The sequence below is a fragment of the Rhinolophus sinicus genome, linkage group LG06 (genome assembly GCF_036562045.2).
Source record: "Rhinolophus sinicus isolate RSC01 linkage group LG06, ASM3656204v1, whole genome shotgun sequence".
Lineage (NCBI taxonomy): Eukaryota > Metazoa > Chordata > Mammalia > Chiroptera > Rhinolophidae > Rhinolophus > Rhinolophus sinicus.
The window spans coordinates 29,964,281-29,980,703 of record NC_133756.1 but is presented as its reverse complement, the minus strand read 5'-3'; positions in this window follow the sequence as shown (position 1 = coordinate 29,980,703).

The following is a 16,423-nucleotide window of genomic DNA, read 5'->3' as shown; positions in this document are numbered from 1 at the left end:
GTCCATCTAGGAATTAGAGGACGGGAGTCAGTTGTTCAAAGCGGGGCCCAGCCTAAGAAGCAAAGAGAGTGACAATTCAGGATGGCAACAGTTATAGAGCCACTTGGGTGCCAGCCCCAGTCAGACATGATCTGATCTTTAAAGCTCTCATAGCCCAACAGCGAACACATGAGAACCAAGGGTCAGCTCAGCCAGCACTCTCTCCTAGTTTCTGGTGGCCCCAGGCATTTCTTGGCTTATAGCAGCATAACTCTATCTTCATGGAGCCATCTTTTCCTTGCGTGTGTCTTCTTATTGTCTTCCTTCTGTGCATGTCTGTCTCTGTACCCAAATTTTACCTTTCTATGACAGTCATATTGGTTTAGGGCCCATCCTAATGACCTTATTTTAACTGAATTACCTCTGTAAAGATCTTATTTCCAAATAAAGGCACATTCTGGGGTACTGAGGGTGAGGATTTCAATATATCTTTTTCTCCCCCCCTTTGGAAGGGGATACAATTCAACACATAACACACGTTTTTGTTCCTCTCTCCTTAAAATGTTCTTCCCTCTAGCTCTCACTCTTTCCAACAACAGCTAATGCCTACCTCTTCTAGAAGTTTCACCTCCTCTGGAGAGCCTTCTGTGACCTTACTTCAGAACTTGGGGAGAGGCAGATGAGATTGTCAAGTGCTTACTTCCCCCAAACACCATTAGAACACCCTATAGATAACAACAAGGCTGGGTTCATTCTTTTCTCATTACCACTGAGTCTTACTAGAGTGTTGGCGAGGGACAGGCAAAGTTGGGATCTCTGTGAGGTTTGGCAGTCTGCTTTAAGGCAGGTCTTTCAATGTGGGGCTTGATTAGGGTTGAGTAAGGATCACGATATACTAGTCTAGGATTGGTGGACACAGCAAGGGGAGCATTTTTAAGGCAAAGGGTTCAAAAAATCTTGGGGCGTAAGCTGCTATTTGATGTTTTCTGTTGAAGAGTTGAACAATTTGGTAATCATTTATATTACTTTTGGGAAATTTCCGAAGTAGACAATTATTTTAACTTTTATCTTTTGGACAAGAATTTCCTCAAATAGTCAAATTATGTTGATGAAAAGAGTGGAATAGGAAAGTCATGTTAATGTAGACTGTAGCTGCGTGGGTATAGATGGTTTCATTTCTCAAGAGTCAGGTGGCTCAACTGAGGAAGGAGAGAGCCAGGGAGGCTCAAAGCTGGTGGGTCTGGACACCTACCAGTTGCTTATTAGGACTCTAAAAAATAATCCTGCAGAGGGAAACTCCCTCCCCTCATAACCACATAAAACAATGATGCCATTCGAATGTACATTCACCATCCTCTTAGCATTGACTTTTTGTCACTGGCCCCATGGGAAGCCATTTGGTCTTCCTCGTCCACCTTTCCTCTCCTTCTAGCCCTGGCTTAGCCTTAACTCAATCATCAGGCTAGAACAGGTGCCTAAGATCTGATCAGGCTGTTCCTTTCTCCCAGAGTCCATAGGGTCTGGGTGAGTATTGGCCAGGGGGCAAGTCACATGATTGCACCAGTGACCTTTTCCCCACACGTGCCTCATCTGTGTACAGTCTGGAAGCAGGAGGCCTGCCCTGCAGTTCCAAAGCAATTATCCTGTTGCAGACATCAGGCCAAATGAGCAGGCCTCGCAGGGGTGAATACTGATGCATATAGGAAAGGTCAAGCAGTTCTGGCAAGCGCACAACCTCTAGTTGTGAGAGACACAGATGCATCTGGCCCCAGACAAAAAAGATCGAATCTAATTTCTAAGCTGATAGACACAGCTAGCTGCCTGTGACAGAACACCAAGACTGATATGCCTAGAAAATGTTGGGAAGGGAAGGGCGATGGTAATTCTTAAAATTTAGTGAGGGCCTACAAGGCATTTTTAACATATCATTTCATGGGAAAGCTCAGCAAATCACAATCTTTCTAAATTGCATAATATTTTCAATACCCTAGGAGAATCCTCTGCTTAAAGGAAATGTGTAGTAAACCTCTGAAATGAAAGAAACATTCCCTGTTTTTGTTTTGTTCATCTGGTTGTCCTCTCTTTGACAAAAACCTGATATCCAAAAGGCACCAGTCAGTGTTTTCCACTGAATGCGTGCTACCCAGCTGTGTAGCTAAGGTGAAATTCGATCTCCCAGTCCCAACAACAGCAACACTTCTCTAATATTTCGTTTGTTAATTGTGAATAGAATCAAAAGATCTGAAAGGGTGAAGAGCCCTTTCTTTCCAGAACCTATGTCCCACAAATGCTTCCATTCTGCTCTGTAACTCTCATCTACTCACTTGAGGAATGAGGGAGCCCTCTAGAAAGAGGAGTCTTCACACATGCTTACCTTTCTTTCACTCCTGCACCCAGGCGCAGCTTTGCCTCCGTGGCTCCCTATAGCTCAGTGCAGCTCTGTCCCTCAGCTTCTATGACTCTTTTCTCCCTGGTCTCCTCCAGATCTCCATCTCAGGCGCCTCTCTTTGAATTCCTTTGAAAGGTTTCATCCTCACCTCTTCTCTTCCTTCCTCTGCCTTAGCCCCCTCAGGATTTCTGTGATTACTTTCATCCAAACCATGTCTACTCCTACATCTTTGCCCTGACTCTCCTGAGAGCCATTCGTCTGATCATGAAGCAGTGCCTGATGTCCTGCCCTGTCCACTACGTCTGACACCCTGTTCAGGCATCTGCCTGAACCTGTTCTGAGCTCCTGGTGCCCTACCCTAAACAAAATCCATCAAGGGCTCCCCACTGCCTACAGAAATTCTCTAAACTCTAGCCTTGGATTCAAGATCTAGTATGTTCTGGCTTCCAGACAGCCCCCACTTGTTACATCCTTCAACTAGAAACACCTCTACCCTTACCCTACCTCTGAGAACTTGCTTATGTTTCCTTTGCTATTATGATATTTTCTGCATGTTCAGATATCACCCAGGGTTCTTATTTAGTCCTCTGGTCTTACGATACCAAAATACCTTGGCAAGTAAGTAAATCCCAAAATGCAGTCTCCAGTGGGTGTGATACCGGACTAAGGTCAACAGATGGTGCAACAGGTTTGCCTCAAAGGAAAATCAAGTTCTACTAGCTGCCATTATAGAAAAAATATATTCACCTATTTTAAGAAGTTGGAAAAACAATAAAATAAACTCAAAGAAATTAGAACAAGGGAAGCAATAAATTTACTATCAGAAATTAATGATTAAAAAACAATAAAATGAATTTATAAATCTAAATGCTGGATCACTGAACAATATGGGTGTCCGTAGCAGGTCTTAAAGAAGAAACAAAAGGAGAAAGCACAAAAACACAAAATTAGGATAAAGAGAAAAATAGAAAAAATATAAATATATGTGAGACTATTAGATACTACTATAATCTAACACATTTGAAAACCCAAATAAAATTGCTAATCTTCTAAGAAAATATATGTTACCAAAATTAAGTTGGAAAGAGATGGAAAACCTAAACAAATTAACAAACTGGAAGAAATTGAGAATATTCTCCTCAAAAACTCTAGTCCCAGATCATTTCATATGTGAATCTTGCAAATATTGAATGAACCGATATTCTCGAAGCTGTTTATTCCAAAGCATAGAAAAATAAAGGAAATATCTTAATTCATTTTACAAAATTGACAAATCACTAATCTAAGAACCTAATAAAGACAAAAATCACAGACCAATTTTACTTGCTAATAGAGATGAAATAGAAAAAAGTTAAAAAAAAACCCTATATATACAAACCTCATATAAATTACATACTATATCAAATTAAACCAGAAGTCCATTAAAAGAATAACACAAGACGAAGTGAGGTTCATTTCAGGAATCGAGGATGGTTCTATATTAGGATATTTAGTAATAATTATATTTAGTCATCATATATAATAATTATATTTAGTAAAAATTAATTTTAAATAAGTCAAAAGAGAAAAACCATGATTGCCTTTATTAATGTTAAAAATGCATTTAATGAAATTCCTTACACCCATTCCTTATAAACTTAATAAAATGAAAATGTAAGGGTATTCCCTTATCTTAATGAACACATTTCTCAAAACCAAAGCCAAGATTTGCTTAATGTGAAAACACTAGAAGCATTTCTAATAAAGTCAGATACAAGAGAGGGCCTGATAGTACCACTATTATTGAATATTGTTCTAGAAGTTCTTTAGATAAAGACTGAATTAAAATGTGTAATTAACAGAGAGGAGGTTGCAAAACTGTCATTATTTACAGATGATATGATTGCAACCACTTTAAAAATGCAGAAACTGCTTAAACCTACTAGAAAAATAAGAAAGGTGAATGGAGATGATTTACAAAATTAAAATTTAAAAAGCACTATTTTACTAAAAATAACTTCCAGTTAAAAATGATTTCTAGGTCAAGATGGTAGATTGGGCACATTCTAAAACTCTACCTTCCATGCCTAATATATAGAAATGCTAGCTAAAATATTTGAGTATTAAAATATTTTAATAACACATATCTCAAATGCAAGAAAAAGGGACTCCATAGGTATCAGACAGAGAGCAGTACCTGAGGTTATACCTCTCATGAAAGGACCAGGAACAGATACAGGCTGTAGAAGCTGGATTTAAAATGCCCACAGGCCTGTCATTTAATAAGGAGCTGGGACTGGAGTCAGAATCAAGCTGCCCATCCACCAATGGAAATCTGAATGTGTTTCCACTAGCCCAAGTTCTTAGCTAGAAGATTGAGTTAGCCCTCCCAGACTGGTGAAATTGGAATCCTGGGTTTACACCACATACGTGTCGGACCTGCATTCTCAGAGTGACAAAATCCAAGCCAATTCACTAACATAAAAGATTATCCAGAATCAGAGAACTGAAAATAAGACCTGAGCAGAGGCAACCAAATAGGAGTTGCCCCAAATGGAGACCTCCACAAGCCAAGCCTCAAGAGGAGAAATCTCTTGAGCAAGAATTATAATACATGTGGGGAAGTCCAATATAGTTTAAGTACAGCCTACATACTTAAGTGGGAGAACTCACTCCTGAAGAAGTAAAGATACTATAACAATCTGAAAGAGAGATTAAAATAAATGTACTTCAGATATTCGAATAAAGAAAGAATAGGCCATGAAGCATAAACAGGAGGGGACATTCTACTAGTATGACTCAAGCCAGTAAGGTTTCTAACCTCAGTCACTTGCTCTGTCAGAATCTGTTTTTCCCAAACAATCACCTAGGTGGGGTCCCCATGGACCCACCTACACAGCCCCAACTCCCCCTGCCCACTAGATGCGATTTCCCCTTTGGGATCCCTGAATAGGCATCATAGTCTACTCTAACAGCATTCCCTAAATATGAATTTCTAATAGAAGGGGTTGAGGAAGGTCCTCAGTCCATTTCCATCTAGAGGGTCCTCATTTCCTTAGGCCACCTTGGCAACTCCATCCAGAGCTCAGCATAGGAAGGGCAATTAGGAAGGGGGAGCAGACTTAATGGAGTTCTTACCAATGTAACCCTTCAATTACCAAGTACCCGCCTCCAGGCTGGGGCTTAAAGAAAGTGAAAATGACTGTGTATCTTAGGCACTAACCTAACCTTGGGTGTCAGAGAGAGCCTCCTGGAGGAGGCGAGGCTAACTGTCAAGTGGAAGGAATTTCCAGGTGACGATGGGGAGAAAGGTAGTGGGAACAGCAAAGGTACAGGAAGCGGAAAGACAGCACAGTACATTCAGAGAGCTGTCAGTCCAGAGAGGTTGGGTAGGGCATTATAATGAGGGAAGGGGAAAACCAGTTAGAGCCTCTTTAAAATCTTTGTTGCCTTGACTGAAATTTTAAACTTGTTTTGGCTGTCTCTTGAGCACATATACGTTTTTAAATTAAAATTTCCCTAATGAAAATATAAATTCTTGGATGGCAAAGAGTATGACACATATCCTTTTTCCCCGCTGAGCCCTATCCTAGTCTGGAGAGACCTATTGCCAGGCCACCAGGCCCAAATTTGGAATCATTGGAAGCATGAATGGATAATGAGTAATTTCCCTAAAGTCCCATAAGCTTTCTGCCCCTGGTGCCCCTGGGCTCTGCAAGGAACACAGAGGCCTCTGCTTCTAAGACGCTGGCAGGCAGAGGCGAGAGAAGCTCTGAGGCTGGAGGGGGCAGAACCACACCCAGCTCACTCTGGGTGACACAGCAAGGATCTTGCTTTTGAGATGCATGCTTCTTGCCTCAGGTTGTTGCTGTGTTCATTTCTTGACAATTTGCTAGCAGAATTCAAAAGTTTTCAAACAATGTTTTTTTAGGGGGAGTCCCATGTTCTCGGGAATTTAATTTTGTGTTTTAATTTGAAGACAATGAGTAAAAAGCTTAATACTGAGTCAGAGCAGCTTCAGTTTTGGGACATTCGGGGAACGAAGGCTTCCCAGTTGCTTAAAAGAGAGAAATGTCCTTGGGGAATTAAGTCTCCCAAAGAAAGGCAGAATCAAAACAGCCTGTTCTGGAGTGGGTAGAACCGCAATCACGCTGTGAGCAATTATGAAATTCCAGAAAAACAGAATCGTGAATATGATTATATTGTTTTTAATTCCACTGGCTTTGCAGCTTTGTTTGTAATTCAGTTGTAATTCCATTTTATAGTTGTGAAGAGCTTTAAGCCCAAGGAGTTTAAATGTACACAAAGCTTGGCATAGTAACTTAATAACAGAAAAATTCTATAACAACATTTTTTTCATTAAAAAAAGTCAGGCAGGTCTGCAAGGTTTTCAAGGAGAGGCAGAAATCCTGCTGCTGGAAACATGAGACACTTAGTTGGCTTCGGCGTACAAGATCAGGTGGGCACCTGGCCTGGCACATTGATTGTGCACCTGACCAATTGTGGCATCTGGTTCACCCATTCATGTGCCCAGGAGACCGCTGCTTCCAAGTCCTTTTTCCCTTGCAGCCTGTCCTGACGTGGCCGAGGTGGTGGGGTGCCAATGGCCATCTCCATCAGAGGCAACCAAAAGTTTCATATCTAAAGATATTTGCTTGGCACCCCCACTGTTCTATGAAATAATAAGACCCTCAAATTTTGCCTCTCTCGCAAACAAATTTTGTTTGGATAGCGTGTTAGAAGGGACAGATTGGCTGCCAATCACATATTAACGTTGATGGGACCGCTTCTACTACCAGATGTATTGCACTTGAATAATTCAAACTTTTTAGAAAATCATTTGCCCATTGAGGAAAAGAAAACTGAAGAAATCATGAAGAAAGGCAAGAAATTTCATGGGGATGAATGATTGCTATCTTTATAGTACCCACATGAATATTCAAAGTATAAACTCAATTATTCTAAAACTTGTGGCGTAAATGAGTAGCGCTGCTTAATTAGATGTTGGTCTATCTGAAGTACTTGTGATGAATACTGAGGTTTCATCTAGACTTGCTTGAAACTTCAACTTTGTGCCTGTAAAAGACCCAGTACAGTCTTTCTTATTTCAAATGTATTATTGAGAACTCTTTGTTTATCTTATTCTTTAAACCCTACAGTATAAAGTATAAAGTATTAATGATCTTGGTACTGAACAAGAAAATTTACCAAAGGTGTCCACTTCTGAACTGTTTTATTATCTCAAAAGTTTAAATACGGGGCCAGCCCAGTGGCTCAGGCGGTTGGAGCTCCGTGCTCCTAACTCCGAAGGCTCTCGGTTTGATTCCCATATGGGCCAATGGGCTCTCAACCACAAGGTTGCCGGTTCAACTAGACTCCTACAATTAAGATTGAACACAGCACCTTGAGCTGAGCTGCCGCTGAGTTCCCGGATGGCTCAGTTAGTTGGAGAGAGTCCTCTCAACCACAAGGTTGCCAGTTCGACTCCCACAAGAGATGGTGGGCTGCGCCCCCTGCAACTAGCAACGGCAACTGGACCTGGACCTGGAGCTGAGCTGCGCCCTCTACAACTAAGATTGAAAGGACAACAACTTGACTTGGAAAAAAGTCCTGGAAGTACACACTGTTTCCCAATAAAGTCCTGATCCCCTTCCCCAATAAAATCTTTTAAAAAAAAAAAGTTTAAATAAGATGTTTTATTGCCATTGTTCTTTAACTGTCCAGTGCATGGGCAATTCCCCTGGTGTGCTTAGGAGGGTGAAGGAATTCCTAAGATTTTCTGCAAAAATTAGTATAAGGATGTCATAACTAAATGGTGAACAGTAGACTGACACAGCTTCAAGCTGACACTGTCTTTTTTTTTTTTTTTGCTATGTCGTTAGCTTTGATGATAAAAAAATAATTCTGTTGAGAACCAAAAATGAGGAAGAGAAACAGAAAAAGGAGGAAAAGTCATGTAGTACCCTAATCAAGCCTAAGAAACACTGGGATAGAAAATCTTACCAGTTTGAGGTCCCAAGGTTTACGTATTTCCTTAAGAAAGTAAGCTGATCCACTCTGTGGCTTTGATATCATGCACAAAAATATTATTTTATTCTTTTCTTTACCTGGGGGAGTGGGGGTAGATGCAGCAAATTTCTATGGCTCAAAAGACTTTCCTGAATCTGGAGACCACGAGTTTGAGCTAAGAAGTCTGGCCTTTACCTTTAGAGTAGAAACCTTAAAAGATAAGACTGTGTAAAGAATCCAGCCAGATAGAAATTCCTCTTCAAATGTCTCGAACTCATGTGCATTTCCTGGATGCTAGCTCTTTGGGCAAGAAACAGACTCACTGAAGAGACTTTGGAAATGGCAATAGGGTAGACTGAGTCCACTCAACTGACTCACTGAGGGATTCTGTCCCCCATAAGACCCTGGAGATACTTATTTGCCAAAGTATCTTAAAGTACCACAAATTGCCAAAATAGTGCACAGGGAATCACCCAACACTACTGAGATGGTCCCAGTAAAGTAGAGGCACATCTTAATGGCAGTGTGGGCTTTTTGATGATGTGATCGTTATTATAAATGCTCTGAAGACTACCTCTGTTCAGTCTCATTTCATACCCTGGAGAGACGGCAAGTTTATTTGTTTTGTTTTTACTTTTTGTTTTGGACTTTGTATTCTCCCCAGGTCTGGGAGGTGACATCATCCAAGACCTAAGGGTGAAGAATATCTTTAGAGGGTGATTGGGAAGTGTGTGCCCATGTTGGTCTCCTCTAGGAGAGGCCACACTGGACATCCTGGGGTGGATGGCTTGAGACCCAGTCTCCTTGAAGCCAGAACCCTGGAGAAGCAGAAACTGATCCTACAGAGGTCTGCCTACACTTTGAACCTTTCAAACTCCCTTGTGTTTTGGTGAAATGGCTAATAATGGCCTAAACTTGAGCAATGATGCATCACAGAGACCCCTGAGACTGGGTCCAATCTTCCAGGATCTGGCTGTGGGAGAAAAGCCATTTTCTGAGGAAAGCCATTTCCCCTTAAAAATGGACCTGCAAAGTTATCTGCAAAGTCATCTACATTTTGCCTGATGTCTTAAGTGTTCTCCTTCATCCCCCATCTGCCTCTCAAAAATATTTTAGTATAAAAGCCCACAGTTCCAAACTTAGTCCTATCCCAACAGCAATAGGTTTCTAGTGAATAGGAAATAGAATCTTAGGCAACTTAGCCTTCACTATGTGGGCCTCTGGGGATAGGTATGGGGCTAGGCATAGGGAGGGCAGCTGGCCACAAAGCACGCTGGCTCTTTCAGGAGCAACGTGCAACCAACTCATTGTGGCCAATTTCACGTAGTAGCTGTTGTGAGTAGCAAGCTAGATCTTTATCTTCTCAGGATACACCAATAGCAATCTTTTTTTTCCTGTGAGAGCAAAGGCCTTTCTCCTTTTCCAAAAGCAGATTATTTGCACCTTGCGTCACTGATGGATGAACTCAAAAATCTCACTAGCATGTAAGACTTAGTAGCAATATCTGCCTTCGCCAAAGCTAAGTACTAAGACCTCCTTTTTTTATCTCACCTAAATCCCCTTGGATGAGGTCACATAGTGGCTCAGGGAAAAACTGGGTGGGTGGTGGATTGAACTCTAGAAAATGCGGCCGCCCCCCGGTACTTACACTGATGCAGACTGCTGTTTCTCACTCTATTTCCAGTCATTTGTTTGTCCTCTTATTCTTTAAACTTCTATCTTTGATTTCATTCACTTTTTACCTCTAACTAAAGGTGAAAGTTGTTTGCATTTTAATTTAATTAAACGTGAAAAGAGTCTTTGAGTCTAATTCTTACCTTTTAATTTTAACTACCTCTTTTGTCATCCTGCCTGATGTCTTCTCATTTAATTCCACTAAAAAAATAATAATAGTCACCACCTAAGTGTTGATCACAACATTCCCCTGAACATAACCCTCCAATAGCTTCCAGGTTCCTATACATCCGCATACTAACTCATAACTCTGGAGCAAGACTACAAAATGGAGGCCCACATATCCTACTTAAATAGCTAAAAATTATCAACTAAACCAACCAAACTACTGCAAATATACCTTTGTGAGGCCATAGAATGGCAAGCTCCAATCCAGAATTCTCAGACTCCTCCAAGCTCCATACTAGAACACGGAGAGGGAAAGAAACATCCCTAACCCACCACCCGTCTCTTTCCCACCCGCTCCCCACCCCCACTCATTCTCAAATTTGGAGCATTCTCCTAAGACATAGGTAGGTACCCAGTCTCATCCACTGCTCTCCCTAAGTAACCACAAGCAGTCAGCCCTTGGCCACCTTTAGGGCCCAGGGATGCTCATATGAGGTGTCTATCCTTGGGAAGCTAGGTAGGTAAGAGGTGCTAGAATGCTCTAGCAGGGCGCTGCAAGCCCCTCGGGAAGGAAATTCTGGGAGCTTGGCTAAGGGGGGGAGGGGGAAGGCTCTCAGCGTGGGCTCCTCCCTCAGCTCCCTGGACTCCTTTTGAAGGCATCGGGAGGGTCCAAAAGATGAGTTTTGGAGAGCCCAGCTGGACAGGGATTAAGATTAAGGGTCGTTCAAGGACAGTTTGTGAACACATTTGGTCCTCTCCACACTTCTCTCCTAGATTACCGTTTTCTCCAGCCCGTGCTCTAAACATGAACTAAAATGAAACATGGAAGAGCAAGGAAATAAACACACAAACACACCCCTACAGTGAAGTAGAAAATGAGGGTAAAAGTAATGACTTCAAACTAACTTCATTAATAAGGTAAACATTGGTAAAAGAAAGGAAACAAAATTTTTAAATAAGTGCTAGAAATGCCAAGGAGATAGAAAGGATATTTAATGTAAACGAATCAAAGGCTAAAACCAATGCACAAAGTTAAAAAACATGAAACTAGAGGGGATAAGATTTAGTGGGTAGAAAGATGCGCCTACAGGATTAAGGACAAAGAGCACTTAAAGATAAAAAATTAAAAGCACACTCTACAAGCAGATAAATGGGTGCAGTGCCTGAACATAACACCCAGTGAAATAATTCAAACAGAGGTGTTGTAATGTCACTAGAAATCAACATTCAAAGTTACCAGGGACCACTTTTTCCTTGTGAAAATGTGTTTTTTAATTATACCCTTTGTTGGCAGCCAGAGGTGAGAAGCTGGCCCTCTCAGTTGAGGCAGTCTAAATTGCTAACACTGTTTTTGAAAGCAATATGGGTACTATTCAGCCAAAGCCATAAAATGACTATGTTCTTTGACCCAATAACTCCGCTCCTGCTGGACCGACTGACCTATGGTGGAAGTCCTGTGAGGGAGCATGGCTAAACAAAGGGAACATTTCTAGCCATAAAAATTTCTATCTTTGTATTTATGCTGATTAGAAACTTAAAGCAGGGGAAAAAAAGAAAGAAAAGGAAACTGAAAGCAAACAAAATGTCCAAAGGTAGGGGAAAGGTTTAACAAATTATGCTACATTTACTTGAAGAAATATGAAGCAATTAAATGATTACAAAGCTTTTTAATAAAAAGATACCATTTACTAAGGGACATACACAGAAAATAAAATTCAATGTGCTCTAAAATTGTACAAGGTCTACAAATCATTTTTTTTGTTTAAATCAATGTTCTAATAGCTGTGATGCTTCTGTGGTAAATTATGGGTAATTCCTTCTTCCCTTCACTTTCACAATTGTGGTATAGGTACACTCATTTTATCACAGAAACCCAAGGCATTTAAATACCTTTTGATTCTGCTTCTGAGTTTCTGTCCTTAAGCTTAGAAATCTTTATATGTCATATTTGTCTGGTTTGGAGGCTACAACCTCCAGCTCAGAGGCCTCTCAGACAACAAATACTGTTACTCACTTTTGGCAGCTTGAATTATTTACTCTTCAGATTCAAGTGGGGTATCGGCATTGACATGACCCTAAAAACTGACAAAACATTACTTTATTCTTGTGCAAATTAAGTGAAAAAGAGAACAAAAAGCAATATCTCTCCTAGTTGATTCCAAGTTGGGTGTGTCTTATTTAATGACATTTCTAAACTTCTTCAAAATCTCATCCTAAGTGTCATTTCCTCAGATAAACCTGTGGCTCCTCAATCCCCTCTCTACGGTTACCCAGAAAACACAAGTTTCCTCCTTATATAACTAACTCACACTTCCTCTTTTCATGCCTGGCTTTCCCACTAAGACCATAACCTCTATGAGGACAAGGAATGTCTCTCAGCACAGAAGTGTTTAGACCCGGGGTATTAACAGCTCTGACTACAGTGAAGAGAGATGGACCTCGGTCTCTAACAGCCTCACATTTGCTGCCTGCTTGAGGGAGATTACCACATGAAAAGTGTAATGTCTGCACACTCCCAAAGAAAAACTAACAAATAGAAAGTAAACAATGTGGATTTATATAAGACCTCTAAGCCCCAGCCATACTGAAGGAACAGGAATTCTCTGCATGTATCAAGTCCTCACCTCGCTGGGCTGCTGTACCTATATCTGGAAGCCCTTCTTCCTGTCTTTGCCCAGCTAATTCCTAGGACCCTTCAGGGCTAGGTCTGGATATCAGCTTCTTTAAGCCTTTTTTTGGCTCCCCAGACTGTGCACATTTGCAGGGAGCAATTAATTCCTGAGAATGGATGCAAACCATTCAACGATGCTCAGATGCAAAGAATTTGTTGATCTGCAGGTACCTTCTAACTCCCCTCATGTCGTGCCTGTAAAAACAAGGATACCATGCCAGTGGGGATTTAGTCCCTAAAGTGTTCATATTTCTTTAACAATCTGGAGGTAGTTGGGAATGTAAAATGGTGCAGGCAGTATGTAAAACAGGATCAAGCTTTCTAAAAAAAATTACAATAGAATTACTATATGACCCATCAATCCCACTACTAATAGGTAGATATCCAAAAAAACTGAAACCAGGATCGCAGAGATATTTATATATCCATGTTCATTGCAGCATTACTCACAATAGCCAAGAAGTATAACCAACCTAGGTGTCCGAGGACCGATAAATAAGTGGTATACACAATAGAATATTATGCAGTCTTAAAAAAGGAGACTGTCACGCACTACAATATTGATGAACTTCAAGGACATTATACTAAGTGAAATAGCCAGTCAGAAAAGAACAAATACTGACGATTTTATGAGGGAATCTAAAGTAATCAAAATCGAAGAAACAGAAAGTGGAAAAATGGTTGTGTTGGGAGGGGGAATTAATGCGCATAGTTTCAGTTTTGCAAGATGAAAAATTTCTCAAGAGCTGTTGCACATAACACTACTTAACTGTATACTTAAAAATGTTTAAGATGGTAAATTTAATGTTATGTGATTTTAACCACAATGAAAAAACAAAACAAAAAATTTAAACCTTAGTGACAATAGACTAAAATACAAATATTTGAAAAAATATGTGGAAAACCATTTAGAATTTCACATCATTCATACTGCTATCTACTCTGTAAATTTGGTCAAGTTAAAAATTATGATTAAAAAAAATATATGACTTTTCATTTCCTCCTCTATAACATGGGGGATAATAGCACAGAAGATTCTAGTTATAAAAGAGTATTGTGTAGAAAGCACCCCGGTATCTAACGTGCAGTACAGGTTCAGCTATCATCACAACCTGGTTCCCACCAGGCTTCCCACCAAAGAAACCATCCAAATATCCGGTAACAGCCATTTGGTTCCACAAATAATATGACATACAATAACAATTAAAGTCATACTTTTTAATTCTACAGGCCCAGTAAACAAATTTTGAGAGAAGGGATATTTAGCTTTTATCAAACCTCCAACAATGGAGGTATTCATATCTTTTTCAAGCATTGCTGTAATTAAATCAATAGCCTTATGGGTCATAAATGTAACAATTACTCTGAATCCCCACATACTTCACCTCACCCCAAAACAGAGAAGAGAAGGGACCTTCATGTTACCTGAATGGTCCTGGCCTGGGGAGATAGGGTGGACCTGGGCTGTGGCAGGCCTCTTGTCAAGATGGCACAACTAGAGATTGTTTTATATGTATAAAATTTTATAATTTTTGCTTTGTGGCAAAATAATTTAAAAATTGGAACTTATGCATCCCCTGCCTTCCTTATACTACTGTTCTAGAAGACTATTAGTCAATCTCCTTTTTCATAGCCTGAAATCCCCTTAATACTTTACACTTTAAATTATTTTATTCCTCTTGGAAGAAGTGGAAGTTATAAATTTCAGAAAAAAATTGATCAGTGGAACAGAATAGAGAACTTAGAAACAGATTTTTAAGAGTCAGAAAAACTGGCTTACTAGTTCGCAATAAATAAAAATGAATTCCTGCTTAAACCATATATGAACTAGGATTCTGGATGGATTAGAAAATGAAATGTGAAAGATTAAAATGTAAAGCCATACCCAGTGCTGATGAGTGTGGAGCAACTGGAAATCTCATATATTGCTAGTGGGAATGCAAAATGGTACAGCTACTTTGAAAAACACGTTAGTATATAGTTATCATACGATCCAGCAATCCCACTGGAGGTACATAGCCAAGTGAAGTGAAAAAGGTTCACACAAAAACCTGCACAAAAATGTTTGTAACAGCTTCATTTGAAATCATCAAAAACTTTCTTTCAACTTGGAAATGGATTAACAAACTATGATACATCCACACACTAGCCCTCAGGCTTGTCTCTCAGCCTGGTCACTGTAAATAAATACGTCAGCAGCATCCTGCTGCTTGATCTCCTCTAACCCTCCTTGGATCGCTGCAGGGACAGGGTTAGTCTAGGAGACAGCAGTTCTTCAGAGCTGAATTGGGCTCGTGACCATATTGCTTTGTAACAAATTACCATAAGCTAGGGGGCTTAAAACACAAAAATGTATTCGCTCACAATTCTGGAGGCCAGAAGTCTGAAATCAAGCTATTAGCATGACCACTCCAAAGGATCTAGGGAAGAATCCTTCCATGTCTCCTTTTAGTGGTGGCCAGAATACATGGGTCTTCCTTGGCTTGTAAACGTAGCATTCCAATCTCTGCTTTTTTATATGGTCTTCTCCCCAACTGGTGTCTTTTCTTATAAAGACACCAGTCATTGGATTACAGCCCACCCTAATCCAGTTTTGACCTCATCTTATTACATCTGCTAACCTATTTCCAAAGGTCACATTGAGATTACAAGTGGACATGAATTTTGGGGGACACTATTTAATCTAGTAAAACCATCTATTCTCCCTTATGCTGTACGGGGGTTAACCAGTAAATGTGAAAAAGGTTCTTGTCAACAATTTTACTTAGCAGGTCTCACAACATAAGTCTCTAATACTCCACTCCAACCCCACCCCCAGAAGGGACTAAGTCACTTTTCCATGGCACCTCTTGACCTTTTGCTTCCAACTTCTAGAGATACGGTAATTTGTCTGTTGGTTTCCAGGTAAATATTTAATTGGTTCTCAAAAGAAAAGCATCCATATTTGCAGCATTTCTGTGGGAAATACCCCCACCATGGTGGGATAAAATGTGCATAAGTAGTCTTCCTCAGCCAGTGAGCCAGCTCATGTTCCCTTCACCCCCAGCTGTTTCTTAGCTCTTAAGACCTTTGCCATGCCCTTCTCAAAATACTGGACACCCATGTAAACCCCAAATGGTCCTTGTCAACAATTTTACTTCCTGGGGTATGTTCATTAGCTGGGAACTAAGAAAAAGGACTCCCGCAACCTCTAACAACTTAAATGCCAAAGACATAATAGCAAATTTAAGCCAATCTCAAAAGGTTACATACTGTTTGATTCCACTTCTGTAATATGTTTGAAATGACAGAATTATAGAAATGACCTAGTGCTGGTTAGGGCTTAGGAGTCAGATACAACCAGGTGTCAGGGTGGCACGAGGGAATTTCTTGGTGATGAGCAGTTCTTGAGTGAGGTTACATAAATCTATACAGGAGGTAAAATTGCAAAGAACTATATACACATGTATAATACCTGGTGGTCTTAGTGAGGCCTGTAGTCTCATGTACGAGGCTAAATGACCCCCAAAGATAGCAGGTCCTGATCTCTGGAACCTGTGCCTTTTACCTTATAT